General features: G+C 43.0%; 1 protein-coding gene across 1 annotated transcript in view; it reads right to left on the reverse strand.

The window, feature by feature from the left end:
- The window catches only part of SCN4A (sodium voltage-gated channel alpha subunit 4), a 99,302-nt gene extending 85,218 nt beyond the window's left edge, over positions 1-14,084 (reverse strand). Inside the window, exon 1 of the mRNA XM_069076856.1 lies at positions 13,858-14,084. The gene's annotated coding sequence lies outside the window, so the exon portion shown is untranslated. The remainder of the gene's footprint in view (positions 1-13,857) is intronic.
- Between the last annotated feature and the right edge of the window lie 526 nt (positions 14,085-14,610).

A 14,610-nucleotide genomic window follows, 5' to 3' on the forward strand; every position in this document is an offset into this window, starting at 1 on the left:
GAAGAAGAGGAAGAACAACAAGAAGAAGAAAAACAAGAACAAGAAGGAGGAAGAGAAGGAAGAAGAAGAAGAAGATGAGGAGGAGGAGGAGGAGGAAAGGAAGAAAGAAAGAAGGGAGGAAGAGTGTGGAGGGAATTCTAGTTCTGCTGTACTGCTTCATCTTGGGGTCATGACAGACACTGATAAGTTGTTCTATCCATAGAACAATCATGAGAGAACACATTATAGGAAAAAAAATCTATAAAAAGGAACTCATACTGTTTAGCCCAGGCAAGAGAAGGAAGATTAAGGGAGGATCTGATGGGAGTCTTCAAGAATCTGAAAAGCTGTCATGGGGAAGAAAGCTGAGACTTGTTCCACTGGACCACAAGGGCAGAAGTAGGAACAGTGGATAGAAACTGGAGAGACCCCAAAGTGAGGGAAAACTTTCTAACAATTAGAATTGGAACCGTAAGGGAGTTCAAAGAACATGTGGTCCAACTTTCTCATTTTACAGATGAGGAAATTGAGGTCCAGAAAGATTGCTGAAAGTCACGTAGGTATTAAGTGGCAGAACCAGTATTCAAATCTGGGTTCTTTGACTCCAGATCCAATGTTTTTTCCACCATATTACCTCTTCACCATTAATTCAATCCAATCCAACAATGCAATAAAAGCAAACATTTGTGTGAGCCTGGTCATTTAACCCTGTCTATCTCAGTTTTCTCCTCTGTAAAATGAGCTGGAGATGGCACACCACTCCAGCACCTTTGCCAAGAAAACCCCAAATGGGGTCACATCGAGTCAGATATGACTGAAAAATGACTGAACAACAAACAACAAAAGAATTGAACAAAGAATCTAACTCTCATTGTGTACTGCCTCTATTATAGATCATTCTTCCCCAGAGCCTTTCCATGCCTTTGTCCTGTTTGTGGACTGACAGTCCTCCCTTAGTCACTGGGATCCAGAAAAAGGAGTGTGGTTTGGAAAAATCCAATCACCTTCCTCCCTGACTACTCTTGCAACTGGTGTCCCAAGCTGGACTGGGTCAAGGGTCACAAAATGTGGGAGAATAGGGAAATAATAGACCCCTTCTGCTCCTGGGGAATTCAGAGCTGACCTACCCTTTTCATTTCAGGACCCAATGGGAAAGACTAGAGAGAAGGAATGAATTAGGGGAGAGGTAAAAGTATAGGATAGGCACTCCCTCCCCACAACTCTTGGGATTCCTAGTAGACAGTCACTTCCAGCCCACATGAAGCTGGGGAGCCCTTGCAGAGTGAGGAGCACTCAATGAACACAAAGGAACACTTTTTTCTATGGAAAAAGGGCAACTCCCTTAGGACAATATGGGGTTGGTAAGACAGGCTCTTAAGAAAATCCCTTTAAAAAAAAAAAAAGGTAAGTCCTGTTAGCCATGAGCAGATAGATAGCACAAACACAATCAGCCAGAATCTGCCTATGTAACAAAAATGCTGAAGTAACTTTTCTGCAAAGTAGAAAAAGCTTTGATCATCTGAAAGAATGCTGGATTTGGAACCAGAGGATATGGGTTCAAATCCTGACTCCTTGTCAATGAGTAGGTCACAACCTCTTTGGACCTTTTCCTCATCTGTAAAATGAGAGTGACTATATTGGGAGACCTCTGAGGTCCCTTACCGTACTAAATCTAAGATACTCTGATCTGCCCTACCCCAATGGTGAAACACATCTCTATAACAGTGGAAATAACAGTAGCTCTGGAGTCAAAGGACTCAGGTTCAAATTCCCTTTCTGGCACTTATTACCTGACTTCACCTTCCACCCAGTGTCTGTCTCAGTGTCTTCATCTGTAAACTGAGGATGTTGGACTAGATGGCCTCTGAAGCCCCTTTCTGCTCCCGCTTTATGAGCCTGTGAAACTTGCAACTGATACATAATTCTGAATAACAGACCATGACACAATAAACATTAGTTATAGGTCTATTCACTGTGGTCAGAGTTATAATGCTAGGCTCTTATGAAGAAATAAAATCAAAACACACTGGATCTTTTCCCTCTGGGGGTTTCATAGTTTAGAAGGGGGATAACAGCAACACAGAAAACTATAAAACCCAATATTACATGATAAATGCATGAGATGCAATGATAAACTAAGAGTCCAAAAGTCTGAAGACAAAGTATTCCACTCACCTACTGCATCAGAAGTAATTAGCTTGAGTGAGTCACACATTTTCCAACATGGGAGTTTGTTTTGTTGGACTATTAATTTCTTTCATTCTTTCTTTCTTTCTTTTCCTCCCTCTAGTCTTCCTTTCTTCCTTCATTTCTTTCCTTTTTCTCTCCTTCCGTCCTTCTTTCCTTCTCTCAGTGAGGGGTAGTGGGAAGGACAGATTGTAAATGTTTGCAAAAATAAGTAAATTTAATTTTTAAAAAATAAGCTCATTACAAAACAAAGCACTCTGAGAAGTCTGAAAGTGATGGTTGTTATTAATTTGGTGAGTTAGGGAATGTTTCCTAGAAGAGGTAGATTTGCACTGGTCTTAAATGATGGGCAAAAATTCATTTGGCAAAGTTATGGAAGGAATACTTCCCTTCTTGTCTGAGCAAAAACAGAAGTAGGAGAGTATGATGGGCAGGAGGAGGCAGTGCTGAAGTTATCCAGATTGTCTAGAGGTTAGAGTGCATGGAGAAGAGTAACATGAGATGAAGCTTGGAAATGCAGGGTGGAGCCTTTGAAGGGAGGGCCTTGAATGCCAGGCCAAGGATTCTGACCTTTTCTTAGGAGGCAGTTCAATGAAACATGACCCTTACTTAGTAGTCTTCACATTATCAAAATGTTTGCCAACAGTCTTGTAAGATGCTACCTTGGAATAAATGTTATATTATATGTCTTTACACTTTCAATTTTGTATGAACTCAGCACCTAGCACAGTGCCTTGTACATAGTAGGCTATATCTTGCCACTGGACCCAGATGGCTCTGGAAGAGACCGGGAGGCTGGTGACCTTGCACAACCCTCCCTCACTTAAATTAAATTCAGGTGCAAGTCACGGCATCGCCTTCCTGATGCCTTGGTCCTCTGGGACAACAAAGGGCAAACAGCAACAACTTACTAAATGCTTATTGAATTGGATTAGATTGGATCTGTAAGAGAAGAAGAGTTAATATGGAAAAAATATGGAAAGCATAAAAGGGAGCAAAAGTGTGGCTGTAGTCCAAAAAATAGTAAGGAGCCACCCTTTCTGCCATCTCATCTAAAGTGCTAATACAGGGGAAGGAGTCGGTAAACCTGAGTTCGAGTCATCACCAAAACCTGTCTCCTCCACAGTTACATGAGGGAGGGGGCTGGGCTAAAGAATCCTGAGCTGTGACATTGTACGGTTCCAGGATTCCATGGATGGAATATCAGGGTTCCCCAAATAAAAGTTTGATGATCATGAATGGGTTAGGAAACACCCATTTGTTGGATTTTTATCTGTTCTATGTGCACTGCCTTCTCACTATCACGGTGGAGTGCTTACACCACAGGCAAGGGCTAATGGCTCACATTTCTATAAGTTTCAGAGTTGGAAAAATGCCTCCCATATATTGTCTCATTTGATTTGGCTAGGTGCTACCTTGGTTGGTGCATATGACTTGGAATCATAGAGATCTGAGTTCTGATCCTACTTCAGACATTTATTAGCCATGGGAACCCTGGGAAATCATTAACATCTCCTAGCTCTAGCATTGTCATATACAAATTGGGAATATAATAACATGTGCTTCTCAGGGTTGTCAGGAGAATCAAATTTAAGGCATATATATATATAGTATTTTGTGAATCTTAAAGTATAAACCATTTACATGTTAGCTATTATTATCCTGACAACAAACGTATGAAGTAGGAGCTATATAATTAGCATTTTATTTCAATTAGCATTTTACAGAGGAGGTAACTGGGACTTAGGGAAAATGACTTGCCCAGGTTCACATAGCTAGTAAGTGTCTGAGATGGGATTCGATTCCATGTTGTCTGGATTCCAAACCTAGCAATTCTCTACTGTGCCCCACCAGCTCGATCTAGAATTAGCAACAGAAAAGTATTTAGCAAGTGACTCCAACCCCTGGAGATCTGGCGAAATTTTTTGTCTCCCCCATCCTCACAAATCTACTTATAGGCTTCAGAGAGACCTAGAAATGGTGTGCCAGGCGTGAGCAGGCCTCCTGTCCTAGAAAATGACCGGCTTCTTGCCCTCACGCAGACCTGTCTGCACTGCTCTACCCTAATTGATTCATCTCTTGACCTTGGTTCCTTTGGGCATTCCCATTCCTTCCCTACCTCGGGTGCCAGAATGAAAAAGCGCTGGGAATAAAAATAGCAGTTGCTGACTGGGCAGGACAGGGGCCAGAGCATGCTATAGGCCCGAGGGCCAGCCTGTGGTAGTGAGGGTTTAGAGCTTCTTGGTAGAGCTTCTGGGGAGTTTTAGTTTTTCTGCCCACTCCAGGGGTAGGGATTTCCCCATTAGTCCTCTTTTGAGCCCCAACCAGCCCTGCCCTAAGGCCCATCTCCAGCAACCCTTACCTGACAGTTCTATTGCCAACAACCTAGAAGCATGGCAAGGTTTCTCCCCTCCCTATTACTTCTTTTTTTTTTTTTGAGGGGGGAAGGCAAGGCAGTTGGCATTAAGTGACTTGCCCAAGGTCACACAGCTAGTAAGTGTGTCAAGTCTCTGAGGTCATATTTGAACTCAGATCCTCCTGACTCCAGTTCCAGTGCTCTATTCACTGTGCCATGTAGCTGCCCTATTCCCTGTTACTCCTTTCCATTGGTACCTCTCCTTTTAGACCTCATGGGTAAACCTCTATTCTAGAATTCAGTCCTTTGTACCAACTTTATCCCAACAGCTCCTAATTACTTGCTTAATCAACAGGCATTTATTAAATATGTGCTAAGCACTAGGATACAGGTACAAAAAAGGAAACAATCCCTACTCTTAAAGAGCTTACACTCTGTCAGGGAGACAATACATGGCACAGTGAATAGAGCACTGGAGTCAAAAAGACCCGAATTCAAATCCAGCCTCAGACTTACTAGTTGTGTGATCTTAGTCAAGTCACTTAACTTCTAGCTGTTATTATTATGTGCATATATAAACATATACAGAATAGATGCAAAATACTAGGTGGTTAAATGTAAAGTAGGTTGGGAGGGAGGGTACTAGCAGTTGGGGGCATCATGAAAGACTTCATGAGAAAGCGATGCTTAGGGGCAGCTAGGTGGCACAATGAATAGAGCACTGGACCTGGAGTCAGGAGGATCTGAGTTCAAATCCAGCCTCAGACACTTAACACTTACTAGTTGTGTGACCTTGGGCAAGTCACTTAACTCCAATTGCCCTGCCTTCCCACCTCCAAAAAAAGAAAGAAAGAAAACAATGTTTGAGCTGCATCTTGAAGGAAGAGAGAGATTGATGATGCAAAGGTAATAAAGAAGTATATTAAAGGCATGGGGCAGCTAAGTGGCTCCTGCCTAGAGTGCTGGGTCTGGAGTCAGGAAGACCCGAGTTCAAATCCAACTTTAGACACTTACTTGCTGTGTAACCCTGGGCAAGTCACTTCACTCCACTTGCTTTATTTTCCTCATCTGTAAAATGATCTAGAGAAGGAAATGGCAAATCACTCTAATATCTTTGCCAAGAAAACCCAAAATTGGGTCACAAAGAGTCGGATATGACTGAAGACGACATCAACAAAAAAAAACCCCCAACAAAATTCAAAGCTTGTGAGACAATCAGTGCAGAGACATAAAGTGCTGTGTGAGAGGAACAGCAAGAAGACCAAGTATGTCTACCATACTTGGTATTATATATATAGTCTATAAATTATAGACTATAGAAGGGGGAATAATAAATGCATAGTGAAGTTGAGGAGGTAGGTTTGGGCCAGATTGTGAAGAACATTAAAAGCGAAACAGAGGAGTTTACACTTGATCCTAGGGGTAATAGGGAGCCACTGGAGTTTATTGAGCAGGGGAGTGACCTGGTTAGATCTGTGCTTAAGGAAAGCAGCTAGGTGGTATCTGGCACTGGAGTCAGGATGACCTGAGTTCAAATTTGACCTCAGACACTTACTGCATGACCCTGGGCAAGTCACTTTACCCTGTTTGCCTCAGTTTCCTCAAATGTAAAAATGAGGAAATGTCAAATCACTCTAGTACCTTTGCCAAGAAAACCCCAAATGAGGTCATAAAGAATTGGACACAACTCAACAACAACAACATGCTTAAGAAAAATCACTTGGATAGCTATCTAAAAGATGGATTAGAACAGAGACAGACTTGAGGCAGAGAGACCAGTTAGGAGACCATTGCAATTATCTAGGTGAGAGGTGGTAAACCCCTGAAGGAAAGTAATGTCTGCATAGGGGTGTGGAGGAGCCAGATCATACATACTATCCGTGAGAGTTAATTCCATTTTTCAGTATGAGCATTTATGCCCCAGAAATTGGCAAAATTTACAAATCAGGACTCGAGTCGTTTATGGATTGTTTCGATTTATGAAAGTGGTGGGAAAATATTAATAATGACGATTAAACTTAAAAGTGTGCCATTAACACATTTCCCCCCACCATGAGAGACCGTTGTTGAATATTTACCCCAGCACACCTCTGTACCTAGAAAAGGGAAGATGTAACCGATACCCTGGGGGTAGAAATGAAGGAATAACAAATACTATTGAGGTTACAGACTGGGTATGTTGGAAGAAAATAGGCTGCCTTTGACAGAAATAGGGAAGTTTGAAAAAAAGTAGGAAAAAAGCTCTGTTTTAGACATGTTGAGCTTGAGATATCTTTGGCACATTCAGCATCAGTTTTCTCCAGAGGGCATCTTGGTACACAGAATACACATTGGCTAAACCTCATAGTGCAAATGGAAAGAACATTGAACTGAGCATCAGAAAGCCTAGGTTCCAGTCTTATAAGCTGTATGACGTTGGACAAGTTGGCTAACTTCTCTGGCCCTCAGTTTCCTCATTTGGAAAATGAATGTAATAATACATTCTCTGCCTCACAAAGTTGTGAAAATCACATGACCCGATGTATAGTGTCTTATATAAAAGTATAATGCTATTACTATTGTTAAGATTCTACTCATCAACCTAGAATTAGAAGCTTCTTACCTAATTCTCCTATTTCGCTTTCCATCTTCTGGGACTCATCTACTCAAATTCTCTCAGAAAAGTAAGAAAACTTGCTCCTTTGTCTCCTACTCAGACATACTTTTTCAGTTCCAAAGTCTTTGTACTGGCCATATTCCCCACCTGAGAATGTGCTTTCCCTCCTCCCTATGTCCTTTTCCTTCCCTCTTTCTGAAGCCCTATTCCTCCTCCAGGAAACTCTCCCTGATTAAATCTTGCTAAGCTCATTGACTTCATTCCCTCTCCATGTATCCAGTAATGACGTCCAGAGCCAAACCTGGTTACGTGGTTTGTTTGCTACCCTGACTACATGGTATGACCTTATCCTGTTCCCCCATAAGAAACTGAGCTTCCTGTGGGCAGAAGATCCATCTGCCTCATTAGACCAGGAATCCCTCAAGAGCCGGGGCAGTTTCCCTAATTAGGCAGAAACCTAGGCCAAAAAGAAATTGTCCTCTGGGAGCAATAGGTCCAGAAAGGTCTGAATTTGCACCTGGAAAGAATTGTTGGCTAATCCATGGTTCCCGCGGTTTTTTCACCCAGTCTGAGCTGGGCTTTAGTAGAATGGAATGGGGTCACCTGGGAAAGGTGACAGAAAGAGAAAAAAAAAGCAAGAGACAGAGACATCTTCTCTCCTTCCCCACTGAGTAAATTCAAATCCCTAAATCTAATATTCTCTTCCTGAGACCCACCTCCTCCTACTAAGGTCTACCTCTCCTCCTACCCAAAGCATCCTTGGATTCCTGGGGTGGGATCAAACATAGAAGATGGCTTAGTCCTTTAGCTACTATGAGGCAGGGAGTCAAGAAGTCTAAATATGTATGTATTGGTGTGTAATTCATTTTCCATAGCAGCAAACTGAGGCCCAGAGAGGTAATGAGTCTATGTCCCTTTGACTTGTCAGAGGTCACCAAAATAATGACTTAAGTGACAGAGAAAGGATTTATACCTAGGTCCTCCAACTTTAGACACCGGCCTCTCTATGACTACACGTAAGTGCATCAATCCATAGGGTCCATTTAATCAGCATTGCCCATCTTTCTCATAAGGGAGAGATTTTCCCATAAGGTCCCTGTTCAAAGAAGTTGTGTCTTCTCAGAATTACAGGGCACCCTCAAGGTACACTCCACTGTAACCCCATGGCACGTGTCATCATAGCACACACTAATGACCCCATATGCCATGGTGTTACAACAATACTAATTTGATAGCCTGAATGCTTCTAGTCCATCATCTTTTAACATGAGCTTGTAACTAAAAACAAACTTAGTGGAATGGATGTGAACCCTTTTAAAATGGAAGAAACTACTTGGTTTGGCCAGCTTGTAAATTATACCTAGTTACCCTAAGTAAGTTCATTAGATGGTCCTCACCCTTTACATTTAGCATTTAGGCATAAGGGGAGGATATTGGGAAGTGCAAATTAAGCATCTGGTCTCTTGGAGCTATGTTGCTCACATCAGGAGTAGGGGTTTTCTTGAAGGAGAAGGCAGAGTAGGAATGAAAGCTCTTATTCTGAAATGAAGTTATGGCTTAGTGTTCTGTGTATCCTGGAATAAGAGAAATGATCCTTGATGGATTTGTGGGGAGATGGAGTTGGCATATTATAAATAACCTTAGGAGACATTTCCCTTGATTTATCTTATATACCTTCCATCAATCTGTGGAATTCTGCTAAATTCTGCTGCAGAGGAGCTTCTCAAAGCTACTCCCACTTCAAAACAGCTTTTCCTCTTTTCTCCTCTCTCACCCTCCCCCCTTCTTTCTTTTCTCCCTCCATCTTATCTTCCTTCCTTCCTTCCTCCCTCCTTCTTTCTCTCTCTTCCTTCTCTCCCTCCATCCCTTCCTTCCCCCTCTCCCTTCTTTCTCCCCTTTTCATTCCCTCCCTTTCTCCCCCTTTTTCTTCTCCCTTCCCCCCACCCTCTCTCTCTGTCTCCCCTCACTCCTTCTCTCTGTCCCCTCACTCTCCTCCTCTGTCCTCTCTCTTCCCCTCTTCCTCTTTTCCCCCCTTTCTCTTCTCCCCCTTTTTCTCTCTCTTGGTCTCTGTCTTTATCTCTGTCTCTTTTTGTCTGCTCTCTGTCTCTTTCTGCATCTGTCTCTCTGTGTCTTTCTGCCTCTGTGTCTGTCTGTCTCTCTGTCTCTGTCTCTCCCTTACTATTCTCCATTCCTCCATCTTCCCCCCTTCTCTCTATTTCCTTCACTCTCTCCTTCCCCACCCCACACCCAATTTGGTTCTTTGAAATGACTTAACCACTGAAGAACTTATCACTTTATTTTTCCTTCTAGTAGGAAAGCTACCTCAAATCCTACATTCTGCAGGAAGTTTTTAGCAGCCCCTCCCTTTCTTTGCCCACAAAGTGTCTTCTCTCTGAGATTACCTTTCATTTACCCTGTATATAGCTTGCATGGACATAATTGTTTGCATGTTGACTCCCTGTTAGAGTATAACCTCCTTTATGGACAACTTTTCTTATCTTTCTTCGTATCCCCAGCACTTTTTAGAATGCCTCATAAGCACTTAATAAATGCTTGTTGACTTATGACAGAGACCACCATTACCACATAACCTACTGATTGTGTGTAATTTTTTAAACATGGCAATATTGGCATTTGTCCACACATTGTTTGGATGCCACATAGATAATAATACTCATGATCTAGGACCTAAGGAAGTTGGGTGGGTGATGGGAAGGATCTTGGGGAGCCCAAGAGCACCTTATTTCCTTCCATCCATTTGTGAATTCCTGGTGTCTTTCCATGGCCTAACCAGATAGCTGGGTTAACACAAAAGTCTTTTCTACATCACTTCATTTGGCCTATATTCCTCCACTCTTGAACACTTTAGTTTTGAGCTTTTTCCTTACCTGAGCTTGGAGCCCTTCCAATTCATTTCTGGGGAGTAGTCACAATTCTGGGGCCTGTGGCCCTCTTCTGCAATTTAATGGGGACATATCTCTGTTGCTTTCCTGTCTCATCCTCTCTCTCCTTCCTCAGCCCCTCGACCTCTTGACTTTCCGTAGTAAAGCAGCCACATGTTCTGAGTTAGGTCTGAGGATCACTGAGTCACAAAATCTCTGAGTTGGAGAAACCTCATAGACAACTCAACACAATTCATATCTGAGAGTCATACTCAACATACTCAACAGGTGGTTGTCCAGCATTTATTTGAAGACCTCTAGGGAGGAGTCCACTACTTCCCAAGGCAGTCCGTTCCACTTTTTGTCATTGTTTAGTAATTTAAACAGCCCTAATTGTTACAAACTGTTTCTTTACATCGAACCTATATTTGAGTCTTTGTGAGCTCCATTTCTTTCTTTGCTCTGTCCTCTAGGCTCTAGACTACTCCCCAGAAATGAATCGGAAGGGCTCCAAGCTCAGGTGAGGAAAAAGCTCAAAACTAAAGTGTTCAAGAGTGGAGGAATATAGGTCAAGTGAAGTGATGTAGGAAAGACTTTCTTGCTAACCCAGCTATCTGGGTTTTGTCAGGTTGTCAGGTCATGTAGATGTAAGGAAATAGGGCAGCCTTGGACTCCACAAAATCCTTCCCCCCACCCTCCAATTTCCTCAGGTCCTGGATCATGAGAATTATCTATACTTTCTTTACATCAAACCTATATTTGAGTCTTTGTGAGTTCCATTTGTTTCTTCGTTCTGTCCTCTAGGCTTTAAGAGTTCTTTACCTTCTTCAGATGCTTGCCAGCTGTGTATCCCTGGTCAAGTCACTTAACCCTGCTTGCTTCAGTTTCCTCATCTATAAAATGAGCTGAAGAAGGAAATGGCAAACCACTCCAATATATTTGCCAAGAAAACCCCAAAAGCATTCATGGAGAGTCCAACAGAAAACTACTAAGCAACAACAAACAAACCATATTCCAATAAGCCTTCTTATTTTATTTTATGCATTTAAAAATATGATTCTCAGAAGGTATCCATAGGCTTTACCAGGCGGTCTAAAGCAACATAAACAAGGTTCTGCTAGTCCGTAGGGCCAAGTAAAGCAAGTCATCTCTAATACAACCCTTCAAATACTTAAAGAGAGCTATCGTCCCCAATTCACCCATCTGCCAGTCCAATTTCTCACTCCTTCAGGCTAAATATTCTTCAATCAATTCTTATCTTGCAAAATTTTTCACCCTCCATGTTGCCCTTCTTTGGAAATGCTACACTTAATCATCACAGTTCCTGGTATGTAGTAGGTACTTAAGAAATGTTTATTGATTATCAACATCCTTCCCAAAATGTTGAGATTAGAACTGAACACTATATTCCAGATGTGGCCTAACCAGGGCAAGATACCAAAATCCAAGCATTGCTCACTGTACCATAACTGTAAGTACTGTTACTCAGACCGTACTGTAACTACTAATCAATTGACTGCTTGTACAGGGCCATTTTGTGGTATTTACCCTCCAGGGCAACATATGGCAAACATTATGCATTAGATCTATGCCTCCAAGGTTCACAAAAACACTGATTCCCAGGTAAGGGTATAGGTAAGGGGTCCAGCAGTGACCAAATGGAGCAGAGGAGTGACAGCCATATAGACTTCCTATGCCAATGTTTCTCAAACTATATTCTGTGAAAACCTAGTGTTTGATGAGAAATGTCAGTATTAGCTATATTTTTGCTTCAGAAATATTAAATATGAAACTCAATTTGATCAAAAATGTTCATCATGTGGGATAATTTTTCAGTATGAAAATAGACTTAATTTATCCAGTTTGTTCCATAATGTTCCCAATCACCCTCTATCTTGGGGGTATTTCACACTCCCTAAAATGGTACTTTTAGATTCTTTCAATATATTTCAATTCCCAAAATATTCTGTGCTCAATTACTTTGGAAAATTTTCCTTTCTCTGTCTCTTTCTCTCCCTGTCTGTCTCTTTGTGTGTGTGTGTGTCTCTCTCTCTCTCTCACACACACACACACACACACACACACAAACACACTTTGAGAAGATATTCAATCATTGATTACCTTAACTGAATGCCATCACCTCCCACCCCCCAACACTCCCAACCCCATCACCCACTGCTTGAAATGGGAACTGGAATAAGGTTTGGGGTGGGGGCAGGAAGAAAGGGGAATGGATACCATCTTACTTCTCAGGAGGATCAGAAACCACCTTTAGAAGTTCCAAGTTAGCAAACCTTCCTGCTTCCTTCCATTTTCTTTGCCTGAATAAAATCACAAGTCATCTCTCCTTTTTTCTTTTCTCATTTAAAGTACTATGTATACACACACTAACACTAACACACACTCATGCACACCTCCCAGACATACATAATCTTAGTTTTACATACATACATATACACCCCTTATATAAATATTCTTATATACACACCCATTACTGTTTTATGGTCCTGGACCACTCCACCTCCTCCTTTAGACATGGTTATGTTCTTCACTTCTGGTACTGTGGTCTACCTGATCTACCATTCTCACTCCTTTATCATTCTGTCCCCTTTTACTGCAGTCATATAGCTGTTTGCTCTATTGCTATTCAGGCTGCTTGTTAACCCTGGCACTACCCTTTGTCCTATAGTGTCATGTCTTTCCTTACCTTCCTAGGTTCCCCTTTGGTTACTTCCAGCATGCCTGTTCTTTGCCCCTCTCCTTCCCCTCATCCTATGCACTCTAACCTCTCCAACTCCAGTTCCTCCCTCCTGTTCCATTTGCCCAGCTCTCTAACCGCTGCTCCTTTGCCCATGTCTATACAGACCTCCACCCACCTCCCTTATCTTTCATTCTCTTACTGTCCCAATACCCCTTCACCCCTCTGTCCATATTGTTCCCATTCCAGACCAACTTCTGCCAGCCCCTGGCCTTCCCTCGTGCCTCAGTTCTCATTTCTCCATTAAGTAAACAAACCAAAACCTGCTGTCAGATACAGAGGAGGAGAAAGGAGGGAATCAGTGGATAACAGGGTAGGCAGTGCTCTGGGAAGAGGAACCTGCCATGGTGTCCTCCATGGGCATCTCATGAATTTCTATTTCAAGGAGCAAAGAAACCAGCTACCCACCCCCTCTGCCATCTTCCCTACTCATTTTCTCATTTTCTCCACCCCCCTCACCAACTCACATATCCCCTCCCTCCCCACTTCACCAGGCTTCCCTTTTTTCTCTCTCCCCCAGCAATTGACTGAAGCATTACAAACTAGCTGAGAGGGGTGCCCGCTTTGGGCTGCCTTTGCTGTCCCCTCCTTGAGAATCAGCATCATCCAGGGTTCTGTCCCTAGGATCCTGCCATCAAAAGAATTAACTTTCATCACCCATGGAGTGGAGGGGACTGGTGGTCACTGATGTGTAAGGCCCCATGGTCAGGGACAGGGACAAGGACAGTGTCAGATACATGGGCAAGGACAGTGTGGACCAGAAGTAAAGAGACAAGGGCAGAGATAGTGACCAAAAAAAAAAAAGACAAAAGATGGGATTGGGGCATCTAAGAGATACTGGCAGAAGCCAAAGAAGCAGGGTCAGGCAAAGGATTCTGACAGGGTCAGGGCAAGAAGCAGAAATAAAAGGAAGGGGCGGGCGGGGGGGGGGAGTGTTTCAGTCAACAGCTCCCAGGTTTGGGGTGGGGGGAGGGTTGGGGCAGAGAAGAGAAGTAAGATTTTTCAAGGCATGCTGGCATAGACAAGCTAGCCTATGGCTCGGGCTCCCTGTGTGCTGGGGAAAAGATGGGGGCCGCCACAAGTGGGGGGCATTACTCACAGTTAGACTGTCACGATGAGATTCCCGACAGTTCTCGGGTTTCCTGCCCTAAACTCCCCACGATTTCTCCCTCTTCAGGCTAAGTCTGGGGCTGGGGCTGAGACTCCAGGGACTTGGCTGGGGGGCCGGCCAGCCAGGGACAGCTGCTACTGCTGATGTCACAGGGTCATGAGTGAAACCTGAGGACTGAGCCAATCTTCAGGTAGGAAGATTGTCCTTTGCTTGGGTTTCAGACATGGCTACCAACTCAGCCAGGGGAGGCTGGGCTCCCGAGGACTCCTCATTGATCAGGGGGCCAATTGACAGCCAATAGTTACAAACCCCTTCCCTCTCAGTGTACCCAACACAGACTCACAAACAACATATCCCAAGCAATCCCTTATCTTTATATGCTCTCACATACACATGAATTCACTCACACGCAAGGCGTGCCCCCAGACATGCTAACATAGCAAGGCCCACACTAACTCTTATTCACTCACATCCAGATCGTGTACTTGTATATAAGGGGCCAAAAGCTAGCATTTATATAGCTCTTTAAGGCTTACAAAGCACTTTACATATATTAACTCATTTGATCCTTACTGGGAGGTCGGTGCTATTGTCCCCATCTTAGAGAGGACGAAACTGAGGCTAAGAGAGGGTAAGTGCCTTATTTAGAGTGACACAGCTAATAAGTTTCTGAAGGAGGATTCAAATTCAGGTCTTTCTGACTTCAGGTTCAACATTCTATCCACTGCGCCACCTAGTGGC

Source organism: Petaurus breviceps, unplaced genomic scaffold, assembly GCF_028583685.1.
Source record: "Petaurus breviceps papuanus isolate PSGF00001 unplaced genomic scaffold, PetGlider_PUasm1.0 90925, whole genome shotgun sequence".
Taxonomy (NCBI): domain Eukaryota; kingdom Metazoa; phylum Chordata; class Mammalia; order Diprotodontia; family Petauridae; genus Petaurus; species Petaurus breviceps.